The sequence below is a fragment of the Equus przewalskii genome, chromosome 6 (genome assembly GCF_037783145.1).
Source record: "Equus przewalskii isolate Varuska chromosome 6, EquPr2, whole genome shotgun sequence".
In the NCBI taxonomy this organism is placed as follows: Eukaryota; Metazoa; Chordata; class Mammalia; order Perissodactyla; family Equidae; genus Equus; species Equus przewalskii.
Genome location: NC_091836.1, coordinates 95,023,848 through 95,050,280, shown reverse-complemented (window position 1 = coordinate 95,050,280; position 26,433 = coordinate 95,023,848). Strand labels below are relative to the sequence as shown.

The following is a 26,433-nucleotide window of genomic DNA, read 5'->3' as shown; positions in this document are numbered from 1 at the left end:
AGAAACACTGAATTAAATATTCTTAAAGGCTTTCTTTATCACCATTTTCAAAGTCTTTAACATGTGAACAACTATGGAAAGGAGATATATTGTGTTTGCTCAATTCTAAGATTTACTTTTAAAAACAATTTTACATTTCTAAAATTCTATATGTTTCCTGTAATATTATGTTTAATACACTTCTTCCCAACCCTTCCTGCAGCTCCACCAAAATCTACTATTAAATCTTAATAACTATCGCCTACAATTAATTGTGTCATAGAATTAAGGGCATCTATTAGTGGAGAGTGCTCCTCTGATGTGGTTGATCCTGGAAACCCTTTTTACAGAACTTCCCCTGGGACTGGTGTTCTGTGGTGTACATTTGGGATACACTGGAATAGAAGGCAGCTTCCAAATTTACTAACCTTTGAGCCTATTGGCCAGAATTGGGCAGCAATTTACATTAGGTAAAAAGAATAACAAATATGACTTCTGAGACTTGAATATTCTAGGACCTGTTTAGTAATCTCAAACAAGTCACTTAAACAATCTAACTCTCAAATATTTTATCAGTAAAAGAAGGGCAATGATATCTTTCCTGCTTATCTCATTAGGACTATTATTAGAGAAGAACAAGAAAGTTAAATGTAGAGAGGTCAGATTCTGGTTAAAGACATTAGAATGAACAAACAGTTTCTCTTCCAAAAATACACGGAAATGACAGTAAAGTGATCTTTTAAAAAGGGCTAAGCTCAAAAAACAAAAAAGAAAAAAAAAAGAAGAAGAGAAAACATCAACATTTTGGAAGCTGGAAGGCAGATGGATGAGTGATGACTGATTCAGCAGATCCCAGCACTCCGAAACCTAAAGAGAAAAGCAAAGAGGTGACTTAATATGCAGCCTTAACCTCAGGAGGTATTTGCAGAAATAAGTCCTTGAGAAGGCAAGAGAGATGTAGAGCAAAAACAAGACTTGACATTCTTCCTACTTGAGGAGAAAATGGAGAGGAGGACATTACCCCTCTCTGAAAAAAAAAAAGACAGAGAGAGAGCATAAAAAGTAAATGTGGCAGAACTGACGTACATCTTCTGATTGAAAGTATCTTGAGGGTGCCCAACACAATGAATGAAAAAGAAATACTACCACTACACATCATTATCAAAATTTAGAATTCAGAAAAGGAAGATAACGGAAACGCTCTCCAGAGTAGGGGTGAACAGAGACAGAGAGAATCAGAGTGGAATCAAACTGCTCAACAGCAACAATTATGTTGACATTTTGCCTGACGTGTTTGATCATATTGATAACAGACTTATACTTATACAGCAGGTTTAGAGATGAATTAGTGACAAGTAAACATAGAAAACAAGTCAAAGAAAACAGGACAATTATTTATCCTGGAAAATAAAAAAGGTAGAAAGAAGAGACACACCTGTAAAATGTGTTCATAAAATTATAATAAAACATGAAACATAAGTTTAACCATACAGTTTGATATAACTATACTCAGAGGAGGGTTTATTATTTTTCTATCGTAGTGTAACAAATTATCACAAATTTAGCAGCTTAAAACGACACAAGTTTATTCTCTCATATCTCTGTGGGTCAGGAGTTCAGGCGCAGCTTAGCTGTGCCTCTGCCCAGCATCTCACAAAGCTGCAATCAACATGTCAGCTGGGCTGCATTCTCATCTGGAGGCTTGGCTGAGGAAGAATGCACTTCCAAGCTCATTCAGGTTATTGACAGAATTGATTTCCTTGTGACTATAGGATTCATAGCAGCTTTTTTCTTCAAAGCCAGCAAGGAGGAAGAGAATGGGTCTGCTAGTAAGAGGGAGTCTTATATAACATAACCATAGCAGTAACATCCCATCACCTTTGTCATATTCTATCCATTAGAAGCAAGTCACAGGTCCTGCCCACACTCCAGGGAAGGAGATTATACAAGAGTAAACACCAGGAGGTGGGGATCACTGGGCCTCCTTAAAGTCTGAAGTACCAAACAGCACAGAGCGTAGCTTCTTTTTCCTGATACCTCATAGTAGCATGGTATGGTGGATTTAGAGAGATCTGGATGGAATCCTAGCTCCTCCCCTTTTTCAAAAAAAATGACTTTTAGTGAGTTTACAAAGTTGCATAACCATCAGCAAAATTTCCATCACACCAAGAAGATCCCCAATCGACAGCTCACTGGCTATCAATTCCCATTCTTACCCCCATTCCCAGGCAATCACTAATGTGCTTTCTGTCCCTATAGATTTGTCCCAGCTCCTCCATTTTTGCCGCTTAAATGAGCCAGTCCTATGCCTACTTGCCTTCAGATCTATCCTGTATCCTGCATCCTCTCCAGCCTTGGGGGCAATTGTATCCCAAAGTTGCCTCTTACCATCTCATGAGAATCAATTGTTACATACTTGGGAATTTTGCAATCCTGTTGTCAAACCATTGGTAGCTTAAAATTGGCCCTAGAGGGAGTATTTACACCATGGCAAACATTCCACATCAGGGTATTTTTGTTTCGTTTTGTTTTTGGAGAGCTGGTTTATCAGCACACCACTGTTTGGCTTCCTATTATTGCTAATCTCTGGGTTACCTCCTTTTATATCCACACTCCAAGATGTCTCCCAAGGATCTTTGCCTCCTGGTATTCACATCCTTATCTAGTCTCCTCCCACAATGAACAGAGTTGACTTATGTACTATCAGATTATTGCAGAAATAATGATGTTTGACTACCAAGACTAGGTCATAAAAGGCATTGTGGTTTTGGCCTTACTCTCATTTGAACCATTCCCCCTGGGTGAAGTCAGCTGCTGTGTCGTAAGTACACTTAACCAGCCCTATGGACAGGTCATTGTTGGAAGGAACTGAGGCCTCTGCCAACTCACATGATTGAGCCACCTTGGAAGCAGATCCTTCAGCCATGTCCAGCTTTCAAATAACCACCGTGCAGACTAGCATCTTGACTGCAACCTGATGAAAAGTTCTGAGCCAAAACCAAAAAGCTAAGATGTTCCCAGATTCCTGACCCACAGAGACTCAGTGAGATAATAAATGATTATTGTTGTTTAGGTCACAAAGTTTTAGGGTAATCTGTTATGCAACAACTGGTAACTAAGACAGATTTTGGTACCAAGAGTGAGGTGCTACCCTTACAAAAGTTTAAATGAGAGAGTGGCTTTGAAAACAGGCAGTGGACAGAAGTGGAAAGACTTCGAGGAAAGTGTCAGTGAAAGCCTGAAGAACCTGCTAAGTAGAAGCCTTTGTGGAGGCCACAGGTAAACACAAATTCCAGAACTATTTCGTCTTTGAGTTATCTTCTAAATTCATGATTCTACGAATCTAACTTAGTATGTCTCTAAAGAAACCTTCCACAAAGTGAGGCTGCTCCTCTAAACATACCTTGCTGATTCTGAACAATGCCCTTTTGTGCACATCTCCCCTGACCCCGCCAGTCACACCCTCTGCCAGTGCGGCTGGATGGATGAGGAAATAACCACGTTCTCAAGGAAGCCCTCTGCAGAGCTGTCTGGCACTTCCCAACTCCAACTGACAGAGGCAGGACCATTCAGACAGCACCTGTGATAACAACTGAACATTTTGGAGGATATTTTGCCATGTTGTAAAAGGGGCTAGCTGCCAGAATGTTTTCTCTCCCATCCATTCTATTCTGGAGAAACAAAAGGGGCACCTGACTTTATACTAATGGGATGATGTGGCTGTTTCCTCGTTGGGAGGAGTAATCTAAATTTGAAGGCAGATTCTAGTGAACTATTAAACTCCCTAATAGGATAACTTGAGGCTTAATAAATATAGGAATGTATATTTTTATTCAATTTCTGTAAAACACTGTAGTTATGCTAATCCAAAATTTATACAAACCAAAGCATCTAATTCTTTTATGAAAGCGAGGGAGCACTGTGTGGGTGCTCATTACGTGGCAGGCTCTGCACTACGCACTAGGGCTGCGACAGTCCTTAGAGAGTGATCTCTCTAAGGGTGAGGACAGTGTCTGATCTACTGTTGTGCCCCAAGTGTCTAGTGTGTTGCTGTGAAATGTTTAATGAATTAAACGAAATAGATAAAAACTCTCTCTAGTTTTAAAACACCTAGTTATAATTTTTTATTGTTTCTAAATGTCAGAGGGGATGTAGCTTGTTTTTCAGATTGGTCTTAATTGGACCTTGAATCCTTAGACGCAAGAGAGGAGAATCTAAAAAGTTGACAAGATTGGCCTCAGTAAGATGCAAACCTGAAGGCATATTCAAATGAATTGAATTCTCTTTTATCTTACTTAAAACACAAGTGCTCAAAAGAATGTGGCCTTGGGAGATTGTTAGTAAGACATGAAAATCCAACTCAAGAGGGTGATACTGAGGGGACGAGAGGGACAAGCAGTCTCGCCTTCCTCACCCAGGGCAGGTCTCCAGTGGGGCGCCCAGATTTCAGAGAAACCACTGGAGGAGCCAGAGTGCAGCCAAGATGCCCTGAATGGAACTGAGAAGATACGCAGGCCTAAAGGGTAGGTTTTCTGTGGAAATAAAGAATAAAAACCAAAATGTTTTGATTTTTAAGAGTTGCATGGTGGAGGGGGCAATTGAAAGAGGTGAAAGGGCTCAATCATGAAATTCCTCTGGAATATGGGATTTTTTTTAGGTAGTAAAGCTTTATTGTAAAGCAACTCACTATGCAATGTGTTCAATTTTATCCACTTCAGGTTGAGTCCTGAAGGGATATAGAATTGAATACACACCGTGCGATCACTCACTAAGACACAGGAAACCTGAATCATACAACATCCTTGCTCCAAGGACAGTTATTCATATATTTAAAATTTATACCCCACCGATTCCAGAAGGACTTATAGCAACTTACTGACTAACACGCAATGTAACTTAAAGTAAACCAGAGATTCCACTTAACTAAGAACAAGTGCAAGGCAGAGATGCTCCTGCGCATCTCTGAACAGGCTGGGCAACCATTCTGATAAATTTGACAAAATTTGTTTCTAAGCATTCTGATAAATCTGATAAAAATGCAAAAACATGCAGTCCCATTTCTTATCACAGGCTAGGATTTAACTCTAGGTAGAGTCAAAACTTCTCCTGGAATTAGAATCAAGGAAGAATTTATCATGTGAAACTAGGAAGAGGGATGCTGGATAACAACAGCATGGGTGCCCTTTTCCACCCCAGTTCTACGACAGAGAAAGGCTGTTCAAATGGGTATTTTTATACCAAACCTCTACAAAAGCAGAGAATATTATAAACTAAAAGTCATTTAGGGCATTTCTTCAGAATAATGTAAATAATACAGTTTAAATACTTTGCTTGACTTAATACACAAATAGAATATAAAGTCTCCAGTTCCACAGGTAATTGACGTGTATTTAAATGTCAGCTGTCTGAGGAGAGCATTGGCTGATGCTAAATATATGATCAAATGCCTTAGTAATTGCCAATGGTATAAAAAGTCTATATTACTAGTCAATGACAATAGTAACAAACAAGTATAGAGTTTTTTTCAGCTTATTAAGCACTTTTTACATCCATTATCACATTAAATTTTTATTATAACCTCCTAATCAGGCAGTTATGAACATCAGGTTTCCTTTAGGGACAAAGAAAGGAAGGCTCGGAATTGTTATGTAACAGGTCAAGATGGTATAACTGGTAAGGAATAGTCAGAGTTCACGCCCAGGTGTTAAGCTGTGACTGTTTTATGTGTCTAAAACAGTATGGTCCCTTCCACTGCATGTTTCCTTGTCATCTCTTGTTAAATATCAGCCCAAAGTACAACTGTCTTATGAAAGAAGCACATTTGCTGGAGCCCATGCAAGAGATTATGATAGTTTGGACTGAAGCTCTGGGAGCGCAGATGGACAAAGTGGATGGACTCCGCAGGGCCTGGAAAGTGACTGGATGTGAGGGGGTGAGGCTCCAAGGTTTTGCACAGGAGTAATTCTTTGGAGGGAGGTGCCATTTTCTGAGATGGGAAGCACAGGAAGAGATACACAGGGCAACAACAAAATCTTCATACTAAGCTATGAGTATGTATATGTACACACACACATATATACGTAAACTGTAATTTTGTTTGGCAAATAAAGTTATAGGAAGGCTGTACGTAAAAACAAGCAATATTTGAATGTGACAATAAAAGAAGTAAGTATATTAATACGTCACCATATTAATTTAAGGGTCCTTTAGCAACTAATATTTATGAAAACTTGGCTTTTTTCAAGGGCCATTCTACTATGGATATTTGTTTAAATTTATCTAGGACATTTGTGAATATTCCCAGATGAAAAGAAAATATGAAAGGGCTTTTAAACCTTGTATCTCAAACATTAGTTTTCCAGATGAAAGAGACTTGGTCTTGCCCATGTCTGAAAGGAATGGTAGATGTGGTCTGAAAAACTTTAGATTGGTTTGGCTTAATAAATATTTTTAATTATCTTATTCTTCTTGAGGATGTAGATCCCAAAGTGCCACTTCTGTTAAAGTAGCATTTAAACTTTAAAACAATGTCAGACGACTAGGTAGCTATATGACAAAATGACCAGGACCTGGAAAGTGTTTGGATGGGAGGTGGGTACGACTCTTAGATTTTGAATATGAGTAAAAGTAACAGTAAAAATTGTTTAAAAAACTTTACAGAAACTTCACAGTTTCTAGACATTTTCATCTTCATAATCTCATTTGATTAGAGGTGTCATATTTTTCATGGGGAAAACATAATGATAAGCTACAAATCCTACAAAATGCACTGGATTCTGGAACACTATAACTAATGTGCCCCTTAAAAACTTGGAAAAAACTGAGTAAGTTGAGGACAAATTAAAGACATTCCACTCAACACAGTGGATAGTAAACCTGCCAAACCAAGAAACACTTTCTCCCAAGAAATAGCCCAGGCCAACATTTACTTAAAAGACTGAAATAGATTAAAGGATGACACATCTACAGTGACTTATTAGGGGAAACCCAGTATTTCGAGGGCAAGGTCCCTAATATTAATGGTGGATGCCAGGGAAGATTAAAACCCCACTCTCCCACAACACAGCTGTGGATGCCTCTATCATCCATAGTTCTAGGCTAGCTGGACAAAAGGTCTGCTCCAAATTGTCAGTCCTTATGTTCCGATTATGCATGTTTCATCACTGTGTCCCAGAACGAGAAAGACCATCACCACCAACCACCATCTCTGCATTCTGGTGTCATCTAAAAATACCTGCAGACGGTATTACCCTGCGATTACCTCACACTCCTGCCCATCAGCCATAGCCACCTCCTACCTCCCGCTCACTAATAGCACAGTCCTGTATCACCTCCCACTCAGCCAAGCAACACTACTGTAGCTGCTTTAGATACACTCATATCTATATATATAGACTCATATATAAATATATATTCAGACATATATTCGTGTGCACGCAAAAATGCTTTTACAAAAGAGAAAGGGAAGGCTAGTTATGTGCAAGTAGCTGCACTTTGGAAAGTTAGTGTGCCTACCATTTGGGAAAGAGCTCCTGCTCTGTGTAGGGGTCCGCCTCAATGCTTGTGGGGAGGCAATCACTAAACCCAGGCCCGGGCACTGTTCAGTTTTATTAACCCCTGACCTGTGAGCAATTGGAGCCTCCATTTCCTAAATCTATTGCATTAGACCTCATATTTCCTTCTTTTTATTGTTACAGTATAATATTACACACAGTATTTACAATATTATAATTTTTGGACCAGTCTGATACATTTTCTGTTTTAAGAATATTTTATGGATACTGTACTCAGCAGTCAATAAATACTTATTTTACTGCTTTTTTTTAACTCTTTTTTCTTTTTTATGATGATTATTTAGTAAAGCCCTGAACGATTGCTGTGTCATTTAGAGCCATAAAGGAGTGAGGTGGCACGGACTCCGGAGCAGAGACCAGAATGGGGGAGGCTTGTTCTTTAACAGGAACAGCCAGTGAAACTGCTAGGGGTATGGGCAGAGCAGCCATGGGACAGGGCTCCCGGGCCGCCTCCTCAATACACACCAGCAACAGGCCCAGAGGAATGCCACGGAGGAGCTCTGAGGGCTGTGAGAAGCAACTGAGATCCCAACTTGGGAAGCACTTTGAGGGGGAAAGGGGCATCGGCGTGGAGGGACCGTTACCACCTCCTCACGTCATCTGTATGGCTCGGTAGGCAGACGGCAGGGTGGGCGCTCCAGAGGGAGCACTAGGCTAGTTGTCAGAAACCCCGGATTCAAATCTTGCTCTGATACCAGCCTGCTCAGTGACTTTGAGCAAGTCTTTTCAGATAGCTGAGGCTTAGTTTTTCCCATCTGAGCAATAGATACCTCTTCCATCTGCCCTACAAAGTTATTGTAAACATTTACTTAGAAATTGTATGTGAAATGCCTTAGAAAGTATAGCACAGGATATGGCTGTATGTTAATGACTGAAAACCTCCACTTGGAAACCATCTATATCCCAAACGAAAAGAAGTATCTTCCACCTCCCCATCTTCCCAGTGTCCGTTAATGATATCGTATCAGTAGAAGGTAAGCTCCACGGGAAAAGGTATTTGGAACAATGCCAGGCACATTGTGGGCCCTCAAGAAGCGTTTGTTACATAAAAAAACTGAATCTACTCAATTGCCCAAATGAGGGCATATTGTCTGTGATGCGTTCTTGTCCCTCATTCTGACCCATCTAATAAATCATCTCCAGGTGGCTCTGACGCCTGTCTACCTCAAGCTTTTCCACTCAGTGGTGTGCTGGTAAATGTTTAACACCAGTTCCCAGGGAAGCATTTCTGGCATTTGCCAATTTTCAGGGTGTAAATGTTCCCATTATGGCCAATTTCAAGCAACCAACATGATAACACATGGAGTTGGGAAGAGATGCCCACATCGACTCTCAGGGCTGGTGTGAGTCAGCTCCAGCTCACCGAGGCTTCCACTGTTCTCATCCTAGTCAAGATCCTCACCCCAGTCAATCACCTGGCTTGGTTGCTGGATGGTCCTCGTTGTAACCCACCATCCACACTGCCATCACCATGATCTTTCAAACACATACATCTAATCATGCTGGTTTCCTACTTCAAAACCTTCATTGCATCCCTCTTGCTTGCATAATAAATGTCAAATACATAGTATGACAGACAAGGCACTTCCTAATCTGGAGGCAGCTTACGAGACCCTCTTCAGTGCCAGCCTGGACTCTAGCCACACTGAACATGGTTTCTTCAACATCTTATGCATTTTTATTCTTCTCTGCTTTTGCTCATCCCGGTCCCACTTCCTGTATAGGTACTTCCCTTTCCTCTCTACCTGGCAGACCAGCTACATATTTTCCAGGCCCAAATAAAGATCATTTCCTCTTCAAAGCTTTCTTTGATTATTACTTATTTCCTCTTTTACCCTTCAGTTACCTATTAGCCCAGGCAGAATGAATTTCTCACTCATTTGCATCTCTATATCATTGTAGCCATACTCTTACAATAGCAAATATCAACTTCTCTTGTACTTATTTCCTTATTTGTTTCTTTCCTGCTGGTCTGTGAGCTTCTCTCAAGCAGGACCTGGTCGTTTCTGAACCCTCAGCAGATACCGAATAATTTAATTGATGCCCTTCAGAACTTCGCTACTCACAGTGCTCAGTAAGTGGACCAGCAGCATCAACTTCACCTGGCACCTGGCACCTGGCTGGAAAAGCAGTCTCAGACCCTAGCCAGACCTACTAATGCAGAATTTGAATTTTAACAAGATTTCCTGATGATTCATAATCACATTAAAGTTTGAAAAGACGTATTAAAGTTTGAAAAGGTCCAAAGAAAGATAACTAGAGCCAATTATTGATGAACTTGACAGCTGGATAAAAATATTAAAATCTTTGGAAAATAGGCTACTGACAGTTCTTGAACTAAGGAAATACAGCAAGAACACTATTCATAGGTAATTAATCAATCAGCTTGGGTGAAATGGTTCAAAGGCTGAGACTAGAGCAGTAGTTCTCAACTGAAGACAATTTGTCTCCCCTCCCTCTACCAGGGAACATTTGGCAATGTCTGGTGACGTTTTGGTTGTCACAACTGGGAAAGTGCAACTGGCATCTGGTCAGGGATGCTGTTAAACATCCTACAATGCCCCACACCATGAAGAACCATCCAGGCCAAAACATTAAGAGTGTAAAGGTTGAAAAACCCTGGAACAGAGGAAGGAAAGACAGGAAGCTAATGAGATTATACAGGCACGTGGTGATGGACCATCTCTGGTGTCAGGGTAGCGTTAGGTCAGCTCAGAAGAAGGGAAAGAAGCTGCTTTCAAATAAATTAACAGAATTTAGTGATGAAGGCTGAAAGAGAGAGAGGTAGAAGATGACTCCCCATTTTCCTCTGTGGACGAAAGGACAAATGGCAGCAATGCTGGAAACAGGAGGGCAGCCGTCATTGCTCTTTTGGATTGAAGAGATGCATGGAAGCAAGACTCAGAAGGACTTAGGCAAGTCACAGGGGTCCTGATTTCACTAAACTCACTTACTGAGCACCTGCTAAGTTCCTGGAGCTCTGCCCTTCCACATGTTTGAGCTTATTTAATCTTCCAACAACAACCCTTAAAGTAGCTGTTAGATTTTCCTGCTAAAGAAAGAGGTTCAGGGAAGTTACCTAATTTGGTAAAAAAAGAATTAGACCTCAAACCTGCAAGTTCTGATTCCCAGATCCAATGTGGTCTCCTAACAGATATAGCAAATGGAATTTTATCAGTTGCCCAATGACTCATCATGGCATGACTGCCTATTTAAAAAGGCATTCAGAGGCATGTTCAGACTCATCAGCAAAAAATGTCATTATCGATTAAAGATGCCTGCCACAAAATGGGAGGGAGGCGTGTAGCACATATGCTGCATGTATGTGATGCTATTTCTGTGCAATGTGAACTCAGGGTCAGAGACTGTAGCCACAGTCTTTCATTAATTATAAGGCCCAGACACAAACATTTGAAATTAAAATGATCATAGTTCTAACAGTTAGGGAAATTTTTCCCTTTCATATAAGATCACTAAATCCATACCCTCTTTCTTCTTACAAACCAATGAAAATGGACTGAAAAAGAGGTAATATTCAACAACATCTTATTAACGTCAACTAATATTGAAACTATTAATATTGGCAAATTATTAAAGTCATTAAGTATGCAAAGGTCCAATCTTGCCTGATTCTATAATACCCTATTCTTTAGAAGTAAATCTTATTATTAAAGTAAAATCAAAATCCTTCCATTTTATATGAAAGCCGAAGTGATAAGAGGGATGAACCACCAACTGTGGGGCCACGAGGAGAAATCTGAGTCAGCCCAAAAGTTTCCTTTTCTACCTTTTCCACCCTTCCTTGCCCCCACAAACTTGTACCTCACTTCCTTTCCTGACGATCTCTACTCACAGCTCAGGAACAACCAAAAATGATATACTTCCTTTCTGTATCTTTCCTTGACCCTTCCAGATAGAACTAGCTTTTCCCTCACCTGGGCTCTCACAGCACAGAATACATACTTCTGCATAATACACCATATTAATGATTTATTTACATGGTTATGTCTCTACTCGGGCACGACCTGCTCTAACTCAGGAGTTGTTTTTGACTCACTCTGTAGCCTTAGCACGTAAAGCTGCACCTGACTCCCGGTTGATTCTCAACAAACGCTTATTCAATTCAATTAGCATAAAGTCAGTCCCAGCAAACGAGTGTTTTTGGCTGACCTTTTGCTGCATCTTTTGCTTCTTTCAAATTTACTTCATTTTCCTAAGCTGTTTGTATTGATGTACACTGTTTAACGACTTAGTGAAGAATAAAGAGGGATGGACAGCTGACTTCTTTCTCTTACCGCGATGATTTCAAGGTTCCTTCACACTGTAGCATGTCTCAGCGCTCCGTTTCTTTTTACGGCTGAATAATATTCTGTTGTATAGATGTATCACTTTTTTTATCCATTTGTCTGTTGATGGACATTTATTTGGATTGTTTCCACCTTTTGGCTATTGTGAATAGAGTTGCTATGAATATTCAAGTACTAGTTTTTGTTTGAACACCTGATTCCATTTATATGAAATATCCAGAATAGGCAAATCCATAGAGATATAAAGCAGATTTATGATTGCCAAGGCCTCGGGGGAAGGAGGAATGAGGAATGACTGTTTAACAGGTATGGGATTTCTGTTGGGGATGATGAAAAAGTTCTGGAAATAAAGAGTGATGTTGCTTGTACAACGTTGTGAATTACTTGTTGACACTGACTGTATGCTTTAAAATTGTTAAAATGGTAAATTGTGTGTTACATGTATTTTATCACAATAAAAAAAAATATTTTTAAGAGATGGATAGAAAGACAATACGATTAGACCAGGATTAGCTACCAGGAGCAAGATTCTTTTGTTCATGAAAAATATTCCATCTGTACTTCTGCAGTTCCCCGAAGTCTGCAGGCGGAACCTGAGAGGTTACTTCCAGTGCTGATGGAACCCTTATCTATGGCTTCTAATGCAGCAATCTTTTACAGTAATTTTATAACATATGTCAGGAACCATACAGTGTTCATGCCATTTAAAATTGGAATACTACTAAGGATTTATTTTAAGAAAACATTTCACAAGAATAATACAGCTACATGCATAAAAGTGTTTATTACAAATATGCCTATAATAACTGAGTGCTGAAAGGGAATCTCTGTGCAACAATAGGGAATTGTTATTTAATACATGAAATATGAACATGACAAAATATATTTCATGTGAGGTGAAAAGAACAGCATACTAAGTCTTTAACTCACTGTGAATACAGTTTATTTGAAATGAATGTAAGTGATTGACAGAGTGTTTCACATTAAAACGGAAAGTGTAATAGGACTTAAAATGACTTTTTTTTCTTTTTAAAAACTCCTCTACTATTCATTCAGTTATTCACTCATTCAAAAACTAGCTTTGAGCAACTATAGTGTGCCAGGCATTGTGCTGAAAGCTGTGGCCTTCATGATGAGCAATACAGCTGGGTTTCCTGCCCTCAGCAAGTTTCTCTCTAACAGAGAAGACGGATGGAGCGAACAATTTCAAAGTTAATTATTTAACTGCAACTGTGACAAATGTTATGAAGGACATGTCGAAGAAGCCTAAGAATATGTACATGTTTCATTTTAAGTCTCCTTTGGATATTCAGTGGAAATGTCTAGTAAACAGTTGATTATAAGTGTTTGGAGGTCAGAACTATCAATATAATTTGGGGGGTTATTAGCCTTTTGACGGTAATTTAAGCCACAGCAGCAGCTGCTATGGCTGCGCAGAGAGGGAGCATGGAATAAGAAGCTAAGAAAGCTTAGGAATAAGATCCTGAGCAATTCCAATAAACAGAAGCAGTCTGGAGTAGTTGTCAAGAACAGGGATTCTAGAGTTATATTTCTTAGGGTTAAATCCCCGGCTCTGACAGTACCTTAACTTCTGTGTCTTGATTTTCTTATCTGTCAAGTAAGGATAACTTTTCATCGGGTGTTTTAAGGATTTACTGAGATAATATACATTACAGTGCTTAGAAGAGTACCTGGTACATATTAAAGCTACATAAGTGTTGGCCTTGGCTATGTCAAGTTCAGATATAAAATGAGAATCTCCCAAAGGATCCTAAAAAAGAATAGTCAAAGAGTAGGAGGAAAAAAATCAGGAGAGTAAGACAAAAAGGTAACGGATCAGAGTGTCAAATGTTACTGAAATTTCATATACAATGAGGACTAGAACACTGACATTTCATTTATGTTACAGAGATGTTGATGAAGTAGTGGGTATGGGAGCAAGACTGTCTGGGATAAGGAGGGAATTCTGATGTGTTGTCTCTTTTTCTTAACAACAATAGTAATAATATCATTACAATTTTTTTTAAAGGAGATAAAGGGAGAAAGCAAAGAAAAACTCACGGAGTTAAAAGTCACTTACACACCATCATTGCAGTATTAGAGCAGTGTGAATCTGACTACATGCATACTTTCACAATGAGTTTTATACTTTCACATGTTTTCATGTTACTAATTAGGTCCTTGCATTTCAGCTTTAAGAATTCCTTGTAGCATTTCTTTTAAGGCAGGTCTAGTAATGATAAACTCCCTCAGCTTTTGTTTGTCTGGGAGAGTCTTTATCTCTTCTTCATTTCTGAAGGACAGCTTTGCCAAGTATAGCATTCTTGGTTGGCAGGTTTTTTTTCTTTCAGCCCTTTGAATATATCATCCCCTTCTCTCCTGGCCTGCAAGGTTTCTGCTGAGAAATCCACTTACAGTCTTATGGGTATTCCTTTGTTTGTAACTAGTTACTTTTCTCTTGATGTTTTCAAAATCCTCTCTTTGTCTTTGACTTTTGACAATTTGATTATAATTTGTCTTGGTGAAGACCTCTTTGTGTGCAGTCTATGCAGGGTTGTTTGAGAATCACAGATCTGGATGTTCATTTCCCTCCCCAGATTTAGGAAATTTTCTGTCATTTATTTAAATAAGTTTTCTGTCTCTGCTCTTCTCGGAAAAAGTTTCAATTATGTAGGGTAAATAAGTTCTGCAGATCTACTATACAGCAAAGTGCCTATTGCTGACAATACTGTATTGTATACTTAAAATTTGCTGAGAGTAGATCTTATATTAAGCATTCTTACCATTAAAAAAATGTCAATAATAAAGAGGCAGGAGGAAACTTTGGGAGGTGATGGATATGTTTATAGCCTTGACGGTGGTGATGGTTTCATTTATTTCCAACCTCATTGAGTTGTATACATGAAATATACACAGCTTTTTGCATTTCAATGATACTTCAATAAAGTGTTTGAAAAGAAAAAAACTCACAGATAGCACCTTACGCAAAGCGTCAGTATGGCCTGCAACTGTAAACGTCTCACAGGCTACAACAGCACATAAGAAATTACTCCTCAGGATGGTGACTGTGATCATAACCTTTTTTTCTCTGCCACCAAGCCTAAATGTAAAGGCTTAAATATTTCCAATATCTCCTGAAAGGCCAGCCCTTTCATTGCTGTCCTGGCTCTTCCCTGAAGCCCCTACAATTCTCTGTGTTAGTGTCCATGTGATTGAGTTTCAGAGGAGCTGGCCCGATTTATCACCACAATTGCTCTCACTGTAATCACATTTGGACCCAAATCTGACCAGAGGGAAAGTGTGAGTATTGAGACCCTTTTGCTAATAATGAGGAATGCTCTGGGCATTTCTAGTTTGAGGAAAAAAAAGCTAACTGTTGACTGCCAAGAAATAAAAGGGGTTCCATAATATGAGAGTGGTAAATGGTGGCTGTGATGGTGATAGCAATGGACAGCACCAGAACAATGGGGCTGACCAACAAGGGCTCTCAAGTACTCTGGGATGGGCAGCCATGTGGGGATAGGCAAGGACAAGAAACAAACAACCCTGGGTCTCTGGATAGGACCTGAGAATCCAGCACCATCAACATCAATGGGTCAGCTCAAGGAAGGGAATCAAACCCTCACAGATCAAGCTAACCATGTCCATCACAAATATGGAGTCCCCAAAAGCCCTGAAGCACAAAGCCTGATTCAAAACCTTCAAAGGAAAAATGAAATAGACTGGAAAGGAAAAAGAAGGGGAGGGAAGAGAAAAGAAAAGAAGAGGAAAAGCAAGAGAGGAAGGAGAGAGAGGGGTGGGAAGGGAAGTGGGTGGAGAGGAGAGGAGAATAGGAGTTGAAACTAGAAAGGACTTTGGCAGTAGCTTGAACAGCAGAGAACTGCTTGTTTATTACTTAACCTGTTTCATCCTTTATAAAATGGGAATCATGTTGATGACTGCTTCAGAGGATTGCTGTGGGAGAATTAAATAACATAGGGACAGTACCTGGCACACAGGAGCTCCTCATCAGACGTTGGTTTTCTGCCTTCCTCAATGACAAGCATTGCTCCAACAGCTGCCTGGGGATTTTCTGTTGCTATTTTTAGTGAAGCAGCTAGGCCTACCTCTTGGGCCTACCCAGAAAGTCAAAATTTTAATTTTAGAGAAGCTTAAGCCAGACAAGGAATTGGCTCTACCAGCTTCAAAGTATTTCATGATCTGCTTGACTTTCTGCCCCTGTGGCACTCCGCTCTTCTCAGCTAAAACCATCTACTCCTCCCCTGTCACTCCATTGCACCACAGGCTGTGGGGCAATTCTAATCTAACTTAGAGCCATCTTAAGGGTCTCTGGATGCATAGCACAGAATTCAACTGTAAGTCATCCTGCTAATAACCATGCTTTAATCTTACATCCAGTGCCCTTCAAATGTGTCCCTGTTTTACTCCTCTTAGCCTGGTTTTTGTAGGGTCTTAGATGAACCAGAAGTTGATTTAATCTTCTCCATACCTGTGCTTCCTTCTTAGAGTACCACCTGGCCTACAGCCTTGAATGACTGATCTTCATAACATGTTATCCCACTTCTTGATCATGGCTACTGGACCAGTGACCGACACCTGCTCAAGACTGGCCAATCATATTTCCTCTTCCATGCCTCTGGAATCTGAACACTAAAATGTTACTACACTTGGCAGCAAACCAAGGAGAGGTCATGCAGAGCAAAGACTGCCAACTAGGAGTGATATAAACCAATTGCGATAATTAAGTGAGTAGAAAAGATCAATCAGCTGAGAGAGAGGGATGAAAAATCTGCCTAGAGGAGGAGAAATGAGAGCCCATGTGCCTCCAGAACAGAGCAAGGATAGAGAGGGTGGATGGCTAATGATTTTCCAGATCCCTTGAGGCTTGGCTGTAATTACAGCATTTTATTTATGGGCAATTTTCCTAGGATTGCACAATGTGCTCCCTTGTTCTTAAGTTATGTGAGTGTATCTCTTTTTTTGTTTTATTCTTCAACCAAACATGCTCAAGACACCAGGCAGGCCAAGAGTCCTATCTCTGAATCGAAGTCTTGGGATGGAATCTCTTGCCAGACTGTCTTCACTCCGCCTCCCACCTGCCTGCGACAGTTTCCTTCCAAAGGCTGCCGCTGCTCTTGGGCTGGGATGTTCGCATCCCGTCCCAGACCTTTTTTGACAGAAACTGCCCACCTCCTAGATTTACCACTCTTGTCCCCTGTATCAGTCATTCTCTTAACGAGGCTATGGATGAGAGGGGGTAGGACAACGTTTTCAGAATAAAATGGAAACTTTTAAGAGTTTTCAGGGTATGGAAAGAAAGGACATATAAACACATACATCTACATGCACTGTGATTTTCCCCTTCAGGAGGGAAATGTAGAGAATTCCAGGAGAGTGGCTTCAGTTCTAAACCTAGCTCTGCCACATCCAAAATAATGTGACCATGGGCAATCACAGCCAAGAAAAAGTCAGCCTCTTTATCTTAAAAACAGGGATATTACCCATCCCATGATGTTACTGTAAGGATTAAATGAGAGAAGGAATATGAATGTACTCTGTGAACCATCTAATGCTACACAAAAATGAGGAATCATTTCCTTTACAAGAAATATAAAGACCAGGGCTAAGAAAAGCATCTCAAACAGTAATACCAGTAAACTCGGAAGCCTACTTTTTTTATTGAGATATAATTGACATATAACATTATGCAAGTTTAAGGTGTACAACATGTTGATTTGATACATTCATATACCAAATATGATTACCATCATTGTATTAGCTAATGTCTCTTCATGTCACGTAATTATCATTCCTTTTTTGTGGTGGCAACAGTTAAGATCTAGTCTCCTAGCAACTTTGAAGTTTAGAATACAGTGTTGTTGACTATACTCACTACGCAGCACATCAGATCTCCAGAACGCATCGATCTACTGGTTACAAATTCTCCCCGGTTCTCCCACCACCCAGCCCTTGGTAACCACCATTCTAGCCTCTGTTTCTACAAACTCAGCTTTGTAAAATTCCACATGTAAGTGATACCACACTGTATTTGTCTTTCTCTGTCTGACTTATCTCACTTAGCATAATGCCCTCAAGGTCCATTCACGTTGTTGCAAATGGCAGAATTTCCTTCTGTCTCATGGCTGAATAACATTCCATTGTATATATTTGAGAACCAACCATAGACTCCTTAAGGGCACCACATTTATTTTGGAAACAGCAGAGAGAGAGGCCCTCTCTCTGTACCCTCAGAAAACGACACCTTCCATTGCTATACCAGCTGCCTCTATTTTTCTGTTTAAACTAAGATGACGAGGAGGGAGAGAAACCGTGCTTCTGTCCTGATATACAATATTCCTGAACCAAACTAACTACATCAAAACACTTACAAAGCTTCATTAGGTGGTGATCTCTATCACCTGCTCAGTTATCCATGCGTCAATTTCAAGAGGACTTTTTAAGGGCTTAAAGTGGACTCCCTACCCTAACAGGTATACTAAGGGTAAAGGAGGAAATGATCCAGTTCTTGTCCTTAGAGAGCTTTTCTCAGTCAGGAGACAGGCCAAATTCACTTTAATTCAGCTTTCATTCATGCATTCATCACTCATATATTCACTCAAGTAACATTCATTAAGAGTCTACTCTGTGTTAAGCTAAGAGTAAACTGCTTCAGCTAAAGAGACTTTTAAAAACATCCCAGTTCCTGTTCTCAAGCAGCTAATAATCTGGTCAGGGACAGAGGTAAACAAATAATTATAATTCCTTCTTTTCTTCACTGTTCCTTCCGTTCTCTCTCCTTCCTTCCCTCTTCCTTCTATTTTTTCCTTCCTTCTTTCTTCCTTTCTTTTTTCAATCCAACCACTATTTGCAGTGCCTCTACTATACAACAAGTACAGGGCTCTGTGCTTGTGATGAACAAGACAGACAAAGGCAAAAACAGACTGTGGGGTCAGCCTCCAAGATGGCCCCGAAGATCCCTGCCTCCTGGGACTCACACCCCTGTATAATTCTCTTCCAGATCCATCTATGCAACTAATAGGATGTTGTGGAAATGATGGTTTGTGACCACTGTGGATGGGTCTTAAAAGACATTGTCACTTCTATTTTGCTCTGTAGGATCACCTGTTCTGGGGGAAGCCCGATGCTATTTCGTAAGGAGACTCAAGCAGCCCTATGGATAGGGCCACACAGCAAGAAACTGAGGCCTCTTGCCAACAACCAGCAGCAACTGGCTAGGTATGTGAGTGAGCTGGCTTGGAAGCAGATATTTCAGACCCAGAGAAATCTCCAGATGACTACAGCCCCAGCTGACATCTTGACTGCAGCCTCGTGAAAGACTGCGAGCCAGAAATGCAGAGAAAATACAGACATTAAATATACAATTACAAGTATGAGTAAGTAGTCACATTATGAGATATGTTATTATAGAAATAGGAACAGAGTGCACACACAGAAGTGGGTTACCCAACCCAGCTTAGCAAAATCAAAGATTTCATTTGAGAAGGAGGTGAGAGTTAGGTCTTAATAACTGACTTAGTGTTAGTCAAGTAGTGGGACTAGCATAGGTAAAGGTATATAATCATGAACAAACCAGGCAGAATGCAGTTTATAAGAGTGACCACCATTTTTGAAAGGAAATAAGATTGTTCTCCAGGCATCCAACAATGAAATCCATGCAAGATGAATTGGAGTTCAGATATTCAAAAGGAACTTTTAGAGAAATAAAGGCTCTCATAACTACAACCAGATTAAGAATATGAACACATGTCAAGAGATAATCATAGGACGTTCCCATAGGATGAGCAGGGCAGTAGTAGGTTAGCGCCTATCCAGGTCCTATCACAAGGTCGGGGAGGGGAGGATGCTGTCGGGCTCACACAAATACCCGGCCCACCTCAAAGGCATCTCCCAACAGTGGAGATGGATAGCTGGAAGCTACAAAGCTCATGAGAAGTGAGAAGTGTATAACTTACTCCTCTTGCTCTGGTACTGCGTTGCTGAAAGGGCGATGTGTTCGCATAGTCTGTCTAACCCAAGGAAGAGTTGTAGACCTCACGGTAACTCAGTAAACTGGCATCCTGGCTTCACGCATCAGGTCATTGTGACTGTGGGTAGGAATAGTACAGAACAGATTTCTGGACCTACAAGGACATGATGCAGACTGTGGCCCCCTTAGCCAACTGACTGGGTGGTGAGCTTCTCTTCCTTTAAATGTACTCTCACTGCATTAGCAGATCCTACCTGCTTTTCAAGTGTGGTGACGAACAGCAAGCACTCTAGAAACAACACTACTTGGATTTAAAACCAAGCTGTGTGAAATTGGGCAAGTTACTTACCCACTCTGTGCCTCGTGTGTAAAATGGTGATTATAGAAGTACAGGCTTCATAGGGTTGTTATGAGGACTGAATGAGTTGATAGTATACATAATGACTTTATATACTTCCTGGCTCCATATTATTACGTTTCTGTCCAAATTTTCAACACTGAAAATTCCAGTAACTGCAAGTAGTTCAATTCACTTATATAATACAAATGGGGAAAATAGAAGACAAAGGGTGAGAGGCCACATATGGAGGGCCCTGGAGCTCAGACTTTATTCTAAAGGTGATTAAGACCATTGAAAGATTATAAACTAAGGATTGATGATTAAATGCGCACAGTAGGAAGCTCACTGTTGTAGCAATGAGAGGGTGGTTTACAAGGGGTGAAAAACTGGAGGCAGGAAGGTAATTAGGTGATTGTGGCCATGGTCACAGGAGATGGCTCTGGGGATGGAAAGAAAGGTATGGATTCCAAAGCCATTTAGAAAGAGCAACAGGACATGGTGATCAATGAGATGTGGGGTTGAAGACAGCACTGTGGCCACGCTGGGTTAAAATACAAGCTCCTCCACATGGGCCACATACCAGTGACTTATTCACTCTGTGCCTCATTTACTCTGTAAAATAAGGACATTAACAGTACTTACCTCACGTGAGTATGAGTATTAAGGTTTCACTAAATGTTAAATGTGGATTATAATCATATAAACCTCATCTGGTTGGTATGATAAAATGCTTAGAACAGCATGTGTCACATAGTAGGTGCTACAGGGACGAGATGAACCTAGGATGCATCTTAGGTTACTGGCTTGGGTGAGTGGGCAGATGGTAACGTGTATAAGTGAGATAGGGAATGAAAGAACAGGAGCGAGTGTTTCAAGATGATGAGTTTGAGGTGCCTGGGCGATCCAAGTAAACAGGCTCAGTATATACATGTGTGTGTCTGTGAGGGTGCAGGCTCACACATGCATGCTCACTAATGTCACACACTGTGACAAATCTTTTGCATATATTAACTTATTTGCAGAAGAGGTAGCTATTACTGAAATAGCAATTGCTGTAAATAATACATTTTACAGATGAAGTTAAGGCTTTGGTCGAGGAATACAGTATCAACTTCATAAGGTCATTACAAGGATCGAATAAGAGAGTATATATAAAATATTTGCACAATGGCCTGGCACACAGTAACAACTCAGGAAATGTTCATTATTAACACTGTTAGTGTGGTTGTGTTGTTGCAAAGTGCTTTGCCTAAGGTTAGACAGCTATTGAGTAGCAAGGCTGGGATTCAAATCCAGGTCTGTCCCCCTGCAAAGCCAAGGTTCGTAAGCACTGTTAATGTGTAGGTCTGTGGCCCCCACAATGTAGACGGGTTGGAGCTGAGAAGTACGAAGGATACACACAGACGGAACCATACAGAGACCTTAAAGTCTTACAGCTGTAGCTGGACAATCTGGTTGAAAAGCAAAGAAGTACTCCACGTGGAATGAAGATTGCCTTGACGAGAACAATGAGTCATAAACTAGGTTTGAAAATTCAGTTGGGTGAGCAGAGTTGGGAGAGTGGCCCAGGCAGGAGAATCAGGTTAAGCAGAGTCGTAAAGATGCCACTGAAGAGAAGACGTACAGGTGACACAGAGAGGCCATGCTAGAAAGTGTCAGATGCCCAGACACGGATTTGCAGACCCGTTGGGTGCCAACATGACTACTCAAAAGCTGTACGATTGAGCCCAAGCCTTGCCTCTAGGTTTGCTTTGGAATAAAATTTTAGTTGTCAAAAGGAAAGCAGCCAGAGCTGTGTTTGCTTGGTGCTGCTTGCAGGAGTCACACTCGTAAGAAATCGTGGGAGGTGCACATGGAACTCCCCACCCACTGGGGTTGATAATCCCAGCTAATTGTACACATTTCCATAGCCTCTCGTGTGAGAAGGAAAAAATAAAAATGTTCTCTCGACGTTTTTGAAGTTCACAAATGTGGCAAATGTTCAATAACTATATTTAACTCCCGCTGCATACTCCTTGGCTCTTGAAATATATGAAACCAACAATTTCATGCACTTGACAGGAAAGGCACACTTTCCTGCTCCTTTTCTTTCACCTTTCTAGTGACCACCCATGTCCACTGCTGTCTTTAAGGTCAGGCTCAAGATTTATCTTTTCCAAAAGTTGTCCCTGGCTATACATGTCTCCCCTTGACCTCTTCCTCCCTTTGTTCAGCATTTTGGTGTTGGATGTGAGCGAGGTCCAGGGGGGCAAGTGGGAGATGGGTGACTTGGAGGAAATGGTGCAGAGTGTCCAGCATCCACAGGCAGAAACTCAGAGGCGAATGAGCAGAGTCTGCTGCCCCTTTATTTGCTCCCGTTGCACCTTATACATTGCTTTAGGTTCTTGCTCCTCAAAGTAGGGTCCTTGGACCAGAATCCTCATGAACACCTGGGTGCTTATAAGAAACGCAGACTCTTAGGCCCCGACAAGATGCCCCAGGTAATCCTTAGCACATTAAACCACCGGGCTAGTAGAACCACTGAGCTGGTGTAGACATGCCACCGCATTCCAGCTGTTTGTCTCTGGCCTGTCCCTCTCCACGCTGCGCTTTCCTCCGAGGAGGAGCTGTGTCTTGTGGACTCCTGTAGCCCAGCACCAGCCCAGTGCCCAGTGAGTGGAAATAAAACAGCTCCCACATATTCTGTGCTTATTATTTCCTAGGTACTGATATATATATACTTGGCAACCACTTAATCTTTACAACAATCCTATGAGAAGGTCACCATTATTTCCATTTTTCAGATAAAGAAATCATCGGGGCTCAGAGACCATAAGTAACTCACCTAAAGTCACAAACACAGATAGCAACAGAGCTGGAACCCACATGGAGTCCTACCAGACGACACCAGACTGGTCGTAACCACTATTTCAAACTGCTTCCCTAGATGTTTAACAGATATTCACGGAATGAGATAGAATTTGCTTTGCACAGTAACAGCTGAGTCCTTGCTTCTTGCTGTCAAGAAGTGAAAGAACCTGGGCTGCAGTTTTAACGCGCCATGCAAATTCCCAAACGCAGAAGCATCATGTCTGCGTTCACAGAAATGGCCTGTTAACTGTCCTAGGAATTCCACGTCCCCACCCCTCTCTTCTTGGAAGGTCTGCAAGTGTTAGTAAGCCCGGCAGACAAGCAATCCGTCAGGCGAAGGCAGTCCAGAGCCCTTAAATAAAACATTCTCCAGCCTTCCGCGGAGAGCACGGAGACAAATACCGCGGATGTGAAAGGTGTCGCTGGGATTACCAATGACGTGCTAATGGCTGCTCCGCACTCTCCGCGCCTCCTGCGCTCTGAGTCACCCGCTCCCTCTGGAGCCTGCGCTCACGTCATTCAGGGACGGAGAGCTATTCACAGAGCCTGACTAAAGGCAGGCTGGAGCCGGCCTGCGCCCCTGGCCCTCTCGAAGGACGAAAGTCACGGACGAGGCCCTGGAGCGTTTCTTTTATCCCCGCCACAACGAAGAGAGAGGGAAAGACAGCTTTCTCCCTTCCTCCCAGCCACTCCCTTAGCTGTCCTGCTGCAAAGGCGAACTTCCCTCTTGTTCCAGAATATGTGGGAAACTCTTTGCAGGCAACAAGCCGCATCTTGAGGCAGGAGATATACTTTTGACGGTTTATTAATATTCTAAAAGAACTTTCTGACGTTATTTTGATTCCACAGACATTTTATTAGCAATCAACCCTGTAGCTTTCAGCGTCTAGCATACACGCACGCATTTCCTTGTTTGGAATCTGTCTATGATTGCACAGTTGAATTTATTGTTCTTTCATTGGTTTGTTTGTTCTTGCCAAAATGGGAGCATCTGAAACTCTCGGAAGTGCAAGTGTCATATTTTCGGACATCGCTTCTCCACTGCCCTGACTCAGTGCTTTGAAGTAAACGATCACTTGGTTTTCCCACCGGGCGCTTCTCCCTGAAATAGTCACAGGTCTGCTCAGGTCATTCTGCCGATAGCTGCGATGCTTAGGTATTTCCAAGTCAACTACTTGGCAAATCTAAAAAGTACTATATTTAGCTGCAGTTTGGGAGTGATTTGGAAACGAAGATTGAATGTGAAAAAGCAGGGTGGAGTAGAGTATTTGGGGTGAGCAAACGGGTAACGACATCAGAATCATCGGGTAACGACATCAGAATCATTCTTTCCTGAATACGCCAGATCTGTTTGGTGGCCACTTTTATCCTTTCTCAAAAACAATCCAATGATTTGTACGAGTTCGAGTTCTTCAAGGTTAATCACAGATTCTGTCCTAGAAGATCATTGCCCTGATTGGCAGAAAATAAAGCTATTCTGTATAAAGCAAAACTGATGGGCAAGACACTGTAGCTCAATCTGCTTTCTATGCTAATATTAAAACATGTAAACTTAAGCATTTGGTTAGTGGAGAAAATATCACACTGGAATCATTAGAATCATTCATCAAAATGATAAGAAAAGGGAACAATTTTTTCCTGCCTCCTTGAGCTCTGATAGCCAGTTAAAGAGGGGAGGTCTCGGCACCAGTTGCATTGTTTAGTCAGAGTGACCATGAAGCAACAAAAATGCAATGTTTCTCACTTGTATTAAAATAGGTCTCAGGTTTAATATAGACACGTTTTTCCCTAGATGCAGTCCACACAACACCTCCTTTGGGAGACGTCATTTGGAGAAACTAACACTGATCTTTTTGAATAAAATTTTAATTTATAAAGGAACTTTTACAAAGGCATAATGGGATCATTTCTGCTTGTGATCATGGGAACACGACCAGTTTATTGACGGAATTTGGGGAATCTAGTGTGTTGAAATCCAGAGGGGATTTCTCAATGATTATATATACCTCAATTTTTGGTTCTTAGGTTTGTTTAAAAAACACAAACACATGCACACTCAAATTGTAAATTTTAATTGTTTTAGAGATATGTATGTTATAGCGGGGGTCACCACAATTTGTGTTCCATTCTGTTTTTCTCAGTGAATGATGGGTCCTGAGAATAAAGTTGTGTTAATAAACAGCTTCACACTGTTCTGGAGTAAACTTGAGGATGATGTCCAAGTGGTTGGAGTGGGGATGAGAGCATAATTTTCCACGACTCATTGGTTGACAATGAAATAATTTCAAGAGGCTCCTTGGAAATCCACTAGGATGATGGGAAAATGGAGTATCAACAAAGTTATCTTGACATGTGACACCAAGACACTGCTACCCTAGAAACCCAGGGTACTTGTCTTCTCAGATGATCTGAGAAAGAACTCATCACCGACCACTTACAATATGCCAGACACTCTTATCTCCATGAATTTATTCAACGCTTTCAACAACCCTGTGAGGCAGGAATTATTATTTCCATGTTACTCACAAGTTTAGAAAAGTTATGTAATTCACAAGTCATAGGTAATGAGCACTTTAAACCTACTTTGAGGAGTGTGCATCTGTGTGTATTTGTGTGTAAATGGAGAAAGGAGGCTATTTATAGAACTTTCTGGAAGCCCCTTGCAAATGTTTCCCTTGAAAAGAAACCAGATTTATTACAGTGGTTGCCTAGAGCATTTTTTAAATGATTTAAATGCATTAGCTCAGGAGAGGAATTTTCTTGCTGCTTCACTGTTTAAAAAAATTAACTGAAATTTATCTTCAATTATTTTACCACTTACCATACTTTCTACATATTTTATGTCTATCCATTTATTTATTTATTGCTGAGGAAGATTCACCCTGAGCTAACATCTGTGCCAATCTTCCTCTATTTTGTATGTGGGTTGCTGCCATAGCATGGCCACTGATGAGTGGTATAGGTCCACACCCAGGAACCAAACCCAGGCTGCTGAAGTGGAGTGTGCTGAACTTAACCACTAGGCCACAGGGCCAGCCACTTTATGTCTATTCCTTTAAATAGGGAAGATGTAGTACCTGGCTGGGTAAGGAAACACACCTGTCGCTAGTCAGAGCCCCAGTAAACAAATAGTAGATGGAAAAGCCAGAAAGAATTGAGGCTTTGGAACAAGGCAGACCTAGTTTATGGAAACTCTGCCCCTTGTACCTTGGTGACCGTGCTGAATGTTATTAACCTTTCTGAGCATCAGTCTCCTCATCTATAAAATGAGCAAAAACAGAATACTTATCCATGGAGTGATTCTAAGGATCAACTGAAAAAAAGATATACTTTGAAAATCTGGCATTGTGTTGTTGCTTGACAAATGTCAATTCTCTTCTTTTGCATGCTTTTTTT

The 26,433-nt window shown here is 40.9% G+C and overlaps 1 long non-coding RNA gene across 2 annotated transcripts; it reads right to left on the bottom strand.

Moving 5' to 3' along the window:
• Nucleotides 1-700: 700 nt before the first annotated feature.
• On the bottom strand, nt 701-2,990 carry LOC139084026 (uncharacterized). Of its 2 annotated transcripts, none has more exons than XR_011541312.1 (2): nt 2,869-2,990; nt 701-846 (listed from the first exon to the last, which is right to left on the bottom strand). It is a non-coding gene; the product is annotated as an uncharacterized lncRNA (long non-coding RNA). The 2 variants fall into 2 exon arrangements; XR_011541311.1 differs by lacking the exon at nt 2,869-2,990 and adding an exon at nt 2,575-2,654.
• Between the last annotated feature and the right edge of the window lie 23,443 nt (nt 2,991-26,433).